At 45.5% G+C, this 14,534-nt stretch overlaps 1 protein-coding gene across 1 annotated transcript in view; it reads right to left on the reverse strand.

The window, feature by feature from the left end:
* HTR2C (5-hydroxytryptamine receptor 2C) overlaps window positions 1–13,563 on the reverse strand; it is a 216,565-nt gene extending 203,002 nt beyond the window's left edge. Inside the window, exon 1 of the mRNA XM_053955900.1 lies at window positions 12,886–13,563. The gene's annotated coding sequence lies outside the window, so the exon portion shown is untranslated. The remainder of the gene's footprint in view (window positions 1–12,885) is intronic.
* Between the last annotated feature and the right edge of the window lie 971 nt (window positions 13,564–14,534).

Consider the following 14,534-nt stretch of genomic DNA (forward strand, 5'->3'; position numbering starts at 1 on the left):
GCAGCCAGTCACTCGTGGTGTTCCCCAGGGCTCAGCATTGGGGCCAGCTTCACTGATGACCTGAACGAGGGCGTCGAGGCCACCCCAGGCAGATGCCACCAGTCTGGGAGGAAGGCTCTGCAGAGGGATCTGCACAGGCTGGGTCCATGGGCTGAGGCCAGTTGTGTGAAGGTCAGCCAGGTCCTGCCTTGGGTCACAACAACCCCCTGCAGCTCCAGGCTGGGGCAGAGGGGCTGGAAAGTGCCTGGTGGGAAAGGCCCTGGGGGTGCTGCTCAACAGGAGCCAGGTGTGCCCAGGTGGGCAAGAGGCCAATGGCACCTGGCCTGTCCCAGCCATGGTGTGGCCAGCAGGACCAGGACAGTGACTGTCCCCTGGCTGGGCACTGGTGAGGCCACTCCTCAAATCCTGTGTCCAGCTCCGGGTCCCTCACGACAAGAAAGACACTGAGGGGCTGGAGCATGGCCAGAGAAGGGAACGGAGCTGGGGAAGGGTCTGGAACACAAATCTGATGAGGAGCAGCTGAGGGAGCTGGGTTGGTCTGGACAAAAGGAGACTCGCGGTGACCTTCTCACTCTCTACCACTCCCTGGAAGCTGCAGCCAGCTGAAGGTCAGCCTCTTCTCCCAGGCAACCAGCAACAGGACAAGAGGAAATGGTCTCAAGCTGCGTCGGCAGACGTTCAAGTTGGACATCAGGAAGAATTTCTTCACAGAAGGGGTTGTTGGAAGAGGCTGCCCAGGGAGGTGGTGGAGTCACCATCCCTGAAGGTGTTCAGGAAATGACTGGACTTGGCACTTAGTTCATTGGTCTAGTTGACAAGGTGGTGATCAAAGATCAGCCTTTATGATCTTGGAGGTCTTTTCTGACCTAAACAATTCTGTGGTTTACGTGGCAGAGCAATAAAACAATCACTGTAAGTCATCTTCTTCTACGATGCATTTTAAAAAACTGAATTTTAAAACCGTGCTTTCTGAGCTGTGAGGACAGAGAGAAAAGGAGTGACATGAGCCCAGGCAGCCCAAACCACAACAGAATAGACCCCTGTAAGCACACGGTGCTTATTGCTTCAGCAGGAGGGAGACAGCGTGCCCTCCTGGCTATCTCTCCTCCCAAATTAGCATCATTAACACAGGATTCACACCTTCTGTTTCCCAACCCACAGGAGATTTCACTCATGTGCTGCAGGCAGACATAATATTTGCCCTACCACCGATGAAAGAGTCTGGGGGAAGCCATACCTTATTCGTTGCAACTCTTCAGAAAATTACTTGGAAGTCCAAACCTCTCCAGCCTACTTTGACAGACCAAAGCAACACAAGCCATACAACACAAATTGGAGAAATAAAAAGAGAACTATCATAAAATCTGCAGCCAGCAGCAGACAGGGACAAAGTTTAAATCTCCGGTTAATAGCACCTATTACTTTCAGGGCTCACCACAGATTAAAGAATTTCATCTCACTTTGAAAAAAAATACCATTCCTCAGGCTGAGGATTTCATCAAGTTCTCCCATGGCCTGATGAAGTCAGAGTCTGTCTGACCCTTCATATGCCACTTCTAGGGTCACACTGGCATCACCCCAGACCGACCAAAGCCCCTTAGCAGTGGCAGCTGCAGTCATCCACCGGGTCCCTGCTTGTCTCCCTGAGCACCCCACATACAGGTTTCCCTCACTGGATTTGAAGCGATACGCGGAATAAATAGATAGACTCCACACCTGGGTTAGTTATGAAGTGGGTCTGTATGTCAGCACCCATCACAAGTGAGATAACTCTCCAAAACTCGTGCCCCGAGCCTCACTCTGACCCACACCTTTATTCCCAAAGGTGTTCCATATGCAATACACTGCACAACTTTTTCATGCATATTCAACCCCTGGCCCCGCCTGTCCTCGCCTCTCACGCTAAATGAGTCCACGCCCTTCTGGCCACGCCTGGTTTGCTGTGGTGGTCTCACGGGGGTCTCTTGGTGGTCCTGAGGCTGAAGATTGTACTCTTCCTCATGATTGAACTTTTGAACTTTTCCTCTCTGCGCGTGCGCTTTTGGTCCTTTGGTGCTTATCTGAGTACGTCTGTCAGTCCTGATGGGCTTGGAGACAGAGGAGCTTCTTTATCTGGGTTCTTTGCCTCTTCTGGTATTGTTCTTTATGCAAGAAGCTTCAGAAATTTGCATTTTCCTATGCCCTTTGTACCAGGCAGAGGTTTCCTAAGTAAAAGGTTAAAATTCAATACATAACTCTACAAGCTAAATTATAAATGCTCAATTCATTTTGTTAACCTAACTCTAAAAATCTCTGTTTCAGATTGACCCCAGGTGTCCCATAAAAGAGTCCCAAATACTGGTTCTTTTAAATCATTTAATCGTGGTGCAGGATACGATAACAGCTGGAACTGGTGCCTCCAGGGAGGGACCCCAACAAAGGAATCCCCGGGCTTTTATGCCCTCACACCGAGCTCCCATTCCAAAGTGACATTGAGTCAGGGGTCTTGCTGCTGTTCACCAGCTTCTGCAGAGTCTCAGAGTGCCCGGCCACCCCCAGCCAGCAGCAGCGTCCCCTTGCCCTTTGCCAAGTGAAGTGTCCGTGCTGGTTCCCAGCCCCTTGCCTGGGGCTCTGGCCATCTCCCCCACCCAGGGCACAACCTGCAGCTCTCACTGCAGCTGCACAGGTGCTTCCTGCACCAGGAGGGGTCCTCTACGTCAGCATAATGACCTCTTATAACCATGCTCCAACCCAAATTCTAATCATCCCACATTAAAAAATGCACACCTATCTTTTAATATGTACAAATGAGTACTTCAAGACAGTAAGACTTGTTTTTCTAATTTTTACACCACAACTAGAAAGCATCTGCACTGTGAGATAGCAATAATAACTCCCATTTAACCAAATTTTGTTTGCAAGGAGCACAAGGTTATCAATTCAGCAAAGGATGTTACAGCATGCCCCTACAGTGAATAACCTCCAGAGAAATAAAGAGTAGGGAAAATAAACACCTCCCAGGTAAAATGGCTATTACCTTTAGCATATTTATAATTTGGCTTAATGGAGAATTTGGAGATTTCTTTTTGCAATATTTCTTTTCATTCAGCTTTTACAAAGACTCACATTCTTTTTCTATGCACCCTGTCTGCATTAACAATCATTAAAGTAATATCTACTTAATATGCCCTTGCTCATCAGCCTAACTTGAGGCATGGTCTGACTTGGCAGCACGATGAGCAGTCCTTCTCTGTGCTTTCCATCCTGTTTAGGGGTATTGGCTGCTGGGCTGCATTTGCATACATTAGATGAGCACAGGTGTCCTTACTGTTAAGATACCAATAAAACATTCTTTTAAGAACAAAATTAATCCACTCATCCTAAAAAGGAGTCTAAAACATTCTTAAATAATCATGGCAGCTTCATTTGGGGGAAAAAAAAAAACCAACCAAAAACAAACAAACAAAAAAAAACCCCACCACCTTTTAAGCATTCATGGCTTAAATATTTATTAGGATTTCTAGAAGAAATATTCTTCAGCCCCAACATAGCCCATGTTTTATTTAAATTAGCATTACACCTAAGAGCTTTAGCACATATTTTCTTCTCAGGCAGTCCTTATTACTTTGTGACTGTTCCGTATCACTCCTAAATAACAGTGTCACCAGCTAAATGGAGTGAGCCATAGGTACAAATGATTTATACAGATCTAAAACATGTATCAGGAGGCATATTTCCACCCCGAGTTCCCTGTGGCAGCAAAGAAGCTCCGTGCCTTTCTGCCCTGAGTTTCTAATGAGATAATTTGCAAACGCGCACACTCCTGAGCCCTGGCACGCACAGCTTTGCACAAAGTTGGAAACCTCTGTCTGGGAAAGGCACGCTGTGTGCCTCACCCTGTTCTGAACATCCTCTACAGCCACTGCAGGCATCACTTGGCACGGCTCACTGGAAGCACTCCTCTGCCTCTGCAAGGAGAGGGGAGAAAATAGACAGGAAGAGCGGTGCCCAGTCTTATTCAACAATCACACGGCAAGCGCTGGAGCAGTTCCAGCTGTAGGCACTTATGGACTCACCTCCATGGACAGAAGAACCTTTTCCTTACTGGTGAGGTCCAACAGTGAAGAGCTGGGTGCTGATGATCAGTCATGTCAACAAAGTGTTCCTGTCTTCCCTTTTTGGTCCTTCACATGTCATCCTAAAGAAGCTTCAAGGACTCAAAAAATTTTGTGGATAACGTCCAAAGTAAAAACCAGAAAAGAAAATATGTGAAGAAAATAAGACTCTGAAAATAATTTTATCAGTCCAGCTGGCCATCAGGTGAGGATAAGTCAAACTATGGTGTTGCATGCTGGAGTGTTGGAACCCTGGTTGCTGAGAATTTTAGACTTTCTGTGCTGACAGACACTGATCCCCAAGAGAATACAACATTTGACCTGAAGCAATGGAGAAAGCTTCCAAAATTGAATTATAGAACTAAGATTATGTGTGTGTAGTTTGATTAAAAGTGTATAAAATCACATGGTAAAAAAATTTGAGTTTAAGGTTTTAGAATATAGTAATACATATAAAGCAAGATAGAGGTTTTAAAGCAGAGGCTGGTCCTTCTTCTTTACCTTCTTCATAAATTTAAGTGGTATTGTGGAGCAGTGATGGTAACAGAGGAAGTATCAGATGAAGGACTAGGAGCTAAAGGTCTAACACCTGCAGCATCACTCATCTTACTTAGCTACTCAGTACCCTGGATAATATGTTCTACATACTAACAGAGGTATTTTTAAATGCAACTTCAAACCTAGCATTTATAAAATTGAAGTGCATTTTTCTACCTCCTTCACACAGTTCAGACCTTGTTTCAGATTTGAAGGAATACTGGAGAAAACAATCTGTAAATAAAGAATGAACCCCAAAGCAACCATGAATATGTAGAGAAAAAAGCCCCCCAAACATTCCACATAACTTCTCCTACTGCTTTGGGCCTCTCTATGTGGCCATGATTTTCATAGATTTTCAGCATCACACTTATCAGATTTTATTGCAACCAGTCAGAGCTTGAACAGCACAGGAATCTGTCAAGCAGCACAATCATAAAAGGGCTGATAACCAAACACAAGGACTTTTCCCTTCAGCTTGCCACACTGCAACCATCTCAAGGAGACAGAAGGGAGAGAACATAAGCTCCTACTCGATCAGGTACAAGGAGTCCTGTGAATAAACCTCAGGACTGGCTCAGAAATAAGTGTCTGGCTGTCTATGCTAAGCTAAGCGAAGCAGTGGCACGAGGAAAGGCCAGCACTTTTGGAAAGAGGCAGCTACACACAAAAATTTGCCATCTTGTAAAATTGTCCTTTCCTCACCCACATGGTGTTTGGCATAGCCCCCACTGGGCTGTGCTTAACTGGGCTGTGCTTAACACGTTCACAACAGTCAGGCAGACGTGACATTGATCACTGCTGCCAGGATATATTAGGATTAGTATATTCTCACCCTGCTTTTTACATTATTCTCTAAGCATCTGCTATTTGCCACTGTTGGAGACAGGATACCAGGCTGTCAGTAATTGTTAGTGTCAAGGAAAGAAATGGACTGCTTAAGAAAAAACTGTGGAAAAAAATGAAGGTGGCAAAAAGAGAGAGGAAGAAGTAATCAAGGTGGAATCATAGCATCTCAGGGATGAGGTCAAGGGGTGCTAAATAAATAATAAATACCAGGCTGAGCACTGAGGGGATAGGAAATCAATTGTAAGTGGTCACCTGGACATGAGACCCAAATCAGAATCACAGAGCAATTGCTAGACTGAGCTCCTAAGGAAAACAAACAAACAAACAAACAAAGAAACAAAAAAAAAAAAAAACCCACCAGCAGAAACCTTAGAACCAATGAAAAGCATGGCGAAACAAGAATACAAGAGTGCTCAAAAACCAGTTTTGTAATTTGCTTTATCTTTGTCATGGATTTTATGAATACCTCAACAGCAACCTATTCAGTGTTTACTGGATAAACATCACCCAGTGACCACGAGGAGGCTGAACCTGAAAGCAACAGAAATCCTTGTGACTGCAGGGCCTCCTGAACCTGCATGTGATGGGAACCTCAATCAGCCTTTTGAATAATCCTGAAATTTTTTAATCTATTTAATAAAGGAGGGAGGAAGGACTAGCAGCTGTGCCAGCACTGCAAACTTGTTTTTTGCAAACAGCTCAGTGACACACCACACACTGACTGTAAGAATATCATTACCTGAAATTACTACAGCACACTTTAAAGATCACTGATAATTGACAAGATGTAATTTTAATGAAGAACCATCAGTGAATGGAAATGCTTTTAACTGGGCCTACAGAGACAACTTTCACAGCCCAATGCAACTCAGAACTGGCTTAAGTGATGAATATTGCCAAACTTAGACAAGCACAGTCAAACAACTCAGTCCTCTCCACGTGCCCTGCTCTATCAGAGATCAGACACTGTAACAGAGCAAAACACAAGTTGCTTGTCTAGGATCAAAGAATTCAGTGGGGAAGAATCTATTCCTCTTACAGAAGGGGGAACTGTTACATTGAAAGTTGAAGAATTGAAAATATATATGGGAGTCAGAGCAGATAATAGAACACAAGGTCCCAGGGCCATGCTGGAGCTACAAGATCTAATGACACTTTTAGATGTTTGAAGAGAGGCAAGTTAGAAATGTCACATTTGTTTTTGTGTATGGTGCAAGTGAGAGTATTAGTAAAATCTGGCATTCTGCTGTCCCAGAGAAACCATCTCTAATGTCCACAGCTAAAAAAGATGCTGAAAACCATGGAGAAATGCATAGAATTTAAGTGCCTGAAAACAGATTGTGTGGAAAGGGTTTAAATTACATGATCTCTTTAGCAAAAAGAAGGCTGAATAATGATTTGTCTACATCATGGGAAATGATTTGCATTACCAGCAGGCTCCTTAATTAAGCAGACAAAGGACAAAGATGATTCAACTTATGGAACAAGAAAATAAACAGATTTGATTTATTATTTATAAATCACCAGAAATAATTACTCACCAAAACAACTACCCTGAGGATACCTTTGAGATTCAGTTATCTGCACTCTTTAAATAAGCCTAAATATTCTACTGAAAGGCAGGAAGAAGTTGCTGGGTGAAATTTTTTATAGCCTGTGTCATCAGGATGATTCCAAGGATCACGCATGCATTGCTGAACTGAGGACTGCAAGAGAATATTTGCCATATTCACACTACAGTACTCAGACCTGCTTATTTACATGAGGTTTTATATTTGCACACAGGTTTAGAAAATAGAGAATGAGATGATTAGCATTTAAAAGCAGTTAAGTTATCAAGACAAGAGAGTTGTTTGGTATATTTATTCCAACATTCAGCTATTTTATTGTTGCAAGCTGAGTACATAGCGCTGGGTACCATAAAATATAAAAATTAGGCTTTTTCAAAGGGAGCATATATTAAATTTGATCCATAACTGCAGGAGTTTCAGTAGATGTACAATAGCCCCCATTAGAAACATTAATATTACAGTCTTCCACATAACAATGTCCACAATAACTGTGTGCAAACCACTGTATGTATTAAAGTGTGTATAATTAATAAAATGCAGAAGCATATTATTTTTTTCCTTTGCAAGCAATAGCTGTTCTAAAATCATATATGTCTGCCCAGAACTTCCTGAATGCCACATATACTGAAAAAGAAAAATTGTGGTCAAATGCTGCAACTCTTGGCATGAAAACACACTCAAAATTCCACATTTTGGCTGAAACAAGCTTGCTGGGTAAATCTCAAACATAAAATTCTTCATGGCACAAATCCCACTCTGCTGGTCTTCTCTCTGCAGCAGCAACTGCCTGCATACAATGAAGGTGTTGGGAAGTGGGAAGGAGCAGAAGATTCACAACACCCACTGACACAAACACGTACTATCCAAATCAGTCTGTAACTGACACAGATTTTGCCACTTTGGTTTCACCACGAAGCCTGGAACATACAAGTCTGGTAGATAAAACTGCTACTGAACAGGAGGGGGGAAGCATGACCAGCAGTGCCAATCAAAGAGGTGGTTTATAGAACCAAGTAGCAATATTTGCTCCCAGTGAGTAGAAACATAACAGCACCTGCTCTTGGGATGCTCAGGACCAAACAGCAGCACATGCTTCACAGCCCCACTCCATCACAGGGACTGGCAAAATCGCTCAATTCAGCAAGGCAGAGTTAAACCTGCGGGGTCAAATCCTCCACTAAACCCTTCAAAGGAGCCTGGAGCATCCCAGGGGGGGCTGGGTTTGCTGAACGTGGAGTGAGAACAGCTGCTGTGGTGGTGGGGTTCATTTCACCCGGTGCTGCCGACACCACCCCCACACCCAGCCCTGAGCCAGGCACACAGGCTCCACCCGGGGGCTCGAGGGGACTGGGCTTTTCTAGCCTGCAATTCAGCTCATCTTGCTGTAGACAAGGGTAATGGTCCCCTCAGAGTGCTTTTTTCTCTCCTGCAAAGAAAATCTAAACATGAAGCTTCAACACCAGTGCTTGCAGTGTCCGATTCTGCCTGTCAGAGCCAGGTAATTATATCTGTAATGACCAGTGAGATCTTCCATGCTGTCACACCTAACAAATAAACCTGGGACAGAGCAGGAAGACCAACTTTGCTACTGCTTGAGCTGGAATCAGAATTTATTACTTGTTACCTAACATCTGTGGAGGAAAAAAAAAATCAAAATACAGAAATTGGTAATAAAGGAACTAATTGGTCATAAAGGAACCAGAATGTGTCCTGCTGTCCAGAAGACCAAAGTGATGATTAGAGCGTGTCCTGGCTGTAGAGCAAATTAGCTGAAGTAGTTACTGTGCAACTTGAATTCATGGACTGTGGCCCAAGGATGGAAAAGTCTTGGCTGGCCGTGGGGCTGATCTGTATCCTGTCCTGGCTCACCACTGAATGCAGCTTTGCTGTGCAACAACCTCCCACCTCTATTTTCCCCTTTTTCAATTGTGCAGAATTCATACAATATTTATAGCATGGGAGGAGTATTACAGTGATGGGGGGGTGATGCCATTTCTCTAATGTTTGTTGATTTATGGCTAGAATGTGCAATTCAACAGCTGAGGAATGTATCCTTTCTATTCATGCTGCACTGCTCAGAAGTGCTCACATTTCAGTCCATGTCAGCTGAACAAAGGTAGTCATATCCTTGGACACTTGCCACTGCAGCTATGTAGTAGAATTATGGTGCCTTGAACATTTTATGATCTCTGATGATAGCAGCATTTACACTGGGCTGACAGTTCAAATTAATCTGATTTTCAGAAGTTAGAGCATTTAATTAGGATTGGTAATAAAAATTATAGCATTGAAGAAGCATTATGACAGCATCTGTCCTGATCCGGGGGTGGGGGGAATCAGGATTTTTTTTTTAAAAGCAATAAACTATTAAATTTGGTTAGTCACAACCAAAGAAAATGACCTTCTGGAGCAATAAACAATAGATAGCAGCTGCCTCATCTTTGGGGTGGAAAGACACTTGATAATTTTGCACCTCAAAACATTTCTTTGATGTGTTGTAAAACCCACTCAACAATACAGATCCCTTTCTGTACATTTTCTAAGCAACTACATCCTAGCACTCCATTTTTACTTTTATTGCCTTTCAGACTGGTGAGAGCAATATAATGATTCATCATTAAAGTACTCCTTAAGCAGCTTTGTTCCTATTTGTTGCTATATATATTAAATAGAAATTGCTCTTTGAATTCACCTCTAAAGTCAGACTCAGTTTTTTATCTAACAAGAATGGTATCTCCAGTCATCATCTGAATCTAGCAAAGTGAGAAAACCTTTTGCATAATATAAATATCTACATTCTCTAAGAGGAGACTGATGCCACCACCTACCATGAATGCATTTTATAAGTGGTACAAAGCCATACAGAATTCAAATGCAGTCTCTTAAAGACACTCCAGGCACTCTCAGAAAGGAAGAGTTTTATGTCCAACTCAACAGTTTCTGGACCAGAGGCTTTACTCACCTGTAGCTGGTTTGCTAGCAGCATACAAACCATAAAAATGTAATGGTTGCTGAAAGAGTGCAGGTACCTAAAGACAGGCCTTTGTTTAAATCCCCACAGAAACCAGGGGAATCGCTCCCTAGCAAATAGCCATTTCTTTGGCCTGTCTGTTACCCATCTCCTCACCACCTGTGACTGAGCAGCAGCACGTGACTCCCCAGCTATTCCAGCTTGGCTGGGCAGGCACAGGACCTAATGGATAAGAGCAGGCATTTTCTCCAAAAGGGCAAACCTGCAGAGATCCCAGCATCTCTGCTGCCAGGTGAGCATTGGGCCCACAAGAACATCAAATTTGGCCCCTTTTTGCAGAGGGGCACAGGGGGAGTCTCTGCCCTCTGTCTCCAGGATGGGCAGAATGTGACTGCCAGGCAGGAAAAGGTGATCAGTACAGTGTGTGTGTGACACAAAATGCTGGCCAGCCCCCATCTAATAAACTAATTCTTTTTAAATTACCATTATTAACTCTCAACTTCCACATAGTTAGAGTTTAATGCAGAACTTCAGTGCTGAGCAGAAAGGCTGCTCAGCAATAATCAGTGGTTCAAATACATTGGTCTGATTTCCTGAGCAGATACAAGTAAGGCTGTAAGGAAGATATTCCCATCCACTTCTTCAGAACATAACACATGGAAATACACCCCAGTATTTTGCTGTTCTTGTAGAAGGACCCTTTGAAAAGACACTTGCTGGAATAGAGGCACAAAGATGACCAAAATAGTTGCTGGCCAGCAAGCGCCCGATCCAGTACTGAATTGCGCCCAATCTTGTTTAAGAACCATTTTGCTTTGATTCAGCCAGTTCTAATCACCATTCTGTCTGTGTGCAAACAGCAGTAAATGGGATGACTAATACATATTCTTTTCAAATGTTTCCTGCACAGACAATGGTGTTACTTAATGCCCACCACGTTTTATAAGTGCTGTTCTAGAAAGAAATCATTCAGATGACCTTATACCAGTTCTGGAGAGATTTCACTGAACGTTTGTACATTTGTGTTTCCACTACTCCGAGGAAAGCCAGAAGATTTTTCTCCTCTTTGTGGGAGAAATAAGAGTTGCTATGGAGCATTGGATATCACCTAGTGTGTGGGTAAGAAGGGATCCTCTTTCTCAGAACAGAGAGAGCAGCTGCTTCCCAGGTATCATCACAGCCTCCATCCCTGGCAGGGATTGTGGCTTCTTGATTCATGCACAACAACAAATTCACCAGATTTCTTTGTGTGCTTCTGCACCTCCAACACAGAGGTCTTGCAGAGCAGAAGAGGTCTTCCCTACGGGATCTCAGAGGAGGACACACAAGTGTCCTGTTCTAGCAAAAAGAGAAGGGAACAAGTTCTTGACTGCATTTGGGCTCAAATTACAGAAAGAAAGAAAGAAAAAAAAAAAAAAAAGTGGGGGGGGGATTCTACTCCAGACTTCCTTATGAGTTATGTCAGTGCTGTGTCAAAAACAGCACAGCAGCCCTGGGGAAACTGAGGCGGCAATTACAAATTCTCTGACAAAAATGCTCAGGTAGCAACACATTCCAGTTAAGAATGTGTTGCTACCTGAGCAAAGAAAACAAAAGTGGCTAAAGAGATTTACAGTCCAGATGACAGTGCTGCTCTTTTTTCTGAAGAGTGCAGTCATGAATGACACATTTGTTCTGCCTGGGTGCCACAGAAACACTTCAGAAACTGTTACACAGCAATGGCACCGCTGGCTGTGCTGTATCAATAGCTCTGCAATGCCAGAAACAAACGCAAACCACTCTACACGCGATGCAGGTGCATAATCTAGGCAGCACCTTCCTCTTCTGCACATCCAGGCTTCCTTGGCAGGGTCTGCACTCAGGAGCCAACAGGCAAACCTACATATGTGGGTCAACCAGGCCAACAAAATCAAAGAGGTATCCAATGCCCAACACTCCGCTTTTCCAGAAAACTGGAAACTTTCATTTCAGCTTGATCTTTACAGAATAAAACTCCCACTGGAGGTCTCAAGACAAACCAAAAAGCGCATGCCTTGATGGTGGGAAGGAAACAGTATCAGCTGCTGTTGATTTTGTTAGGGATTTCTCAAGAAGGCAACTTTCAAAACAAGCCTAAGTAAATTTGATGTCACTGACAGATTTTTTTTTTCTCCCAGGTACTGGTGCAAAAAATCCTCAAGCAAAGATTCTGGGTGGTAAAGTAGTTAGTTGAACAAAATTCCTCTCCACAGGGCTGGGAAAGCAAAACACAAATCCCAGACTCATACACTGCTGCTTCTAAAATAAATTTCTTTCTCTACTTCCGAACATCAAGATCAACCCTTAAGGACTTCAACATTCCCTCTTCCTCAGGGAAGATCACCTTTTTTCTTCCTCTTAGTGTAATTTCACTCCTCAAAAAAACACCAGCTCCCTGTCAGCAGCATTTTCCCTCTCTGTGTGGGTGCCCTCTGTCCTCCCCATGCCCACAGGAGCAGAATGAAGGGACCTGTAGAGTGCACTGTGTCTCAGTTTCTGAACCAAAGCATAACCCAGCATACTGCAGCCAGCCTCACCGAAAGGTCATACAGCAGGAAGAAGTAAAAGCTCCCAGGTGCATTTCGCCGAGACAGAGGGCAGTTTGTTTCAATTAAGTGCAACAACTTTATTGCCAATCAGAAAATGTATCATTCGGGTATCCTTTGCCCTCTCCTCCCTGCTGCACACAAAGAAATCACACACATATTTTCTGTCTGGCATTATAGATTGCAAATTAAGTCCCGTTCCCATGGAAAAAATTTAAAAATTTTATACCCCATACTGAGGAGAGGACCGTATCCCCTCGCAATAGATCATGGCATATTGCACAGGCTACAGCACCTACCTCCGTGAGCCGACAGAGCCAGCAAATGAACATAATTCCTCTTGGATGGAGACATTTACCCCAGCTCAGACAGCCGGGGCTCTGCTGCCATGCCTGGAGATTCGGACACACCAAGAAAGCATCTTCTGTGAGCAGCACGGCTCCTCTCACACACCGAACTGCAGCAGCAGCCTGAGAGAGCAGCAGCAGTTGAATTGCTGCACATGTATCTCTGCAGATTATTTCCTGCTTAAACACTTGGCGTAAAAGCAGATGCTCTTAACCCTCTGGAGGCCTCTGCCTTCGTCCCCCCTCGGCAGAAGAAAGCCAGCAACTCCAAATATTCTGCGGTGAGGCCGGAGAGGAATGACTGGAGACACGCAGGGCATCTTCCGAGAAGTAGTCCCAAGCTCGTGCTAGTTGCAGTCACTTTGTGCTCAGGGAGCCAAGCATTCCCACCGCATCCCCAGGCAGGCACCACACGGTTCCCACTGCATCACCCGCTGCAGATCCCCAGGCTCCAGCAGAGCACCGCTTGTGGCTCACGCAGGAGCCCCGGCAAGGGTGGGGCGGCCAGAGGTCCGACCCCGCGGCTGGAGGCCACGGCCGGGCGGGCGAGGAGGTGAGGGACACGAGAGGAGCGCAGGTGGTGCGGCGAGCCCAGCAGTGTGACCCCAGGTCAGGCGCGCCGGGCTCCTGCTCGTGGCACGGGGCTCTGCGGTCCCGGGCGCTGCCCCATCACCCGCGGGCACCCACTCGGCGAGCGGCAGCGCTGCTCCCTCTCAGAGCCCGCGAATGTGACTGGGAAGCATGGCTGAAAACATGCTACAATTAACAGGAGGGAGGGAGATACTACTGCTCTCCTGCTAGTCTTAAAGGCACATTGCTCGCATGTGCCTGTCGAGGATGCAAACGCCCGCAGCTTCAGTCCCGGCGTCTCGCTCATCTGCAGGCGGCCAAGGTGCCCAGGCAGGAGCCCCGTCCGGGTGTGGGGAAGGAGAGCACCCCAGGAGTCAGGAAGTGAAGGGGCAGTAGCAGGAGTGCCTCCATCAGGGGCTGGGCGTGAGGCCTGACACGCCTTTGCCGCTGCGCTGGGAGTCCAGCAGAGCCCCTGTCACCCAGCCCGACTGCTCGCCCCTGTCACTGGCAGCTCCACCATCATCCCAGCCAGACACGGGGCACACTGGCCACTGCCCCCTGAATCCCACATGGGACTGTCTCCAGCAGGCAAGGAGGGCCTGGTACCCCCTAGGAGCATGGTGGCCCTCTCTGGTCTTGGTAGCAGAGTCAGGTTGCTCCCACTGGGGTCACTGGCCCCAGCAGCAGCTGCAGTTTTGCACCTTGGTTTTACACAGCCAGAAGCTGAGGCACTGAAACCCAACGTGTCACATATCCTAAAGCTGTGATGAGTTCAGCAGGACTTAGACTGGCTGTAGCATCTGGGGCCACAGCCGCCTCCCTCCTGCCCCAGGGCTGGAGCCAGCAGGCTCTGCACCAGCTGAATGCCACATATTCTCTTTTCTTCTCCTTATCCCCTCTTCTGAGTGCCTTGGAATACTCTGATTTGTCCTTCATCATGTCATAGCACAGATACAACAATAACAATGCCAGTAAGTCGAGCCCACATCAAGCTTTTCCCTCCCATGCCCCCTCGCCAACAGCTGGCATCT

The sequence above is a fragment of the Vidua chalybeata genome, chromosome 14, assembly GCF_026979565.1.
Source record: "Vidua chalybeata isolate OUT-0048 chromosome 14, bVidCha1 merged haplotype, whole genome shotgun sequence".
In the NCBI taxonomy this organism is placed as follows: Eukaryota; Metazoa; Chordata; class Aves; order Passeriformes; family Viduidae; genus Vidua; species Vidua chalybeata.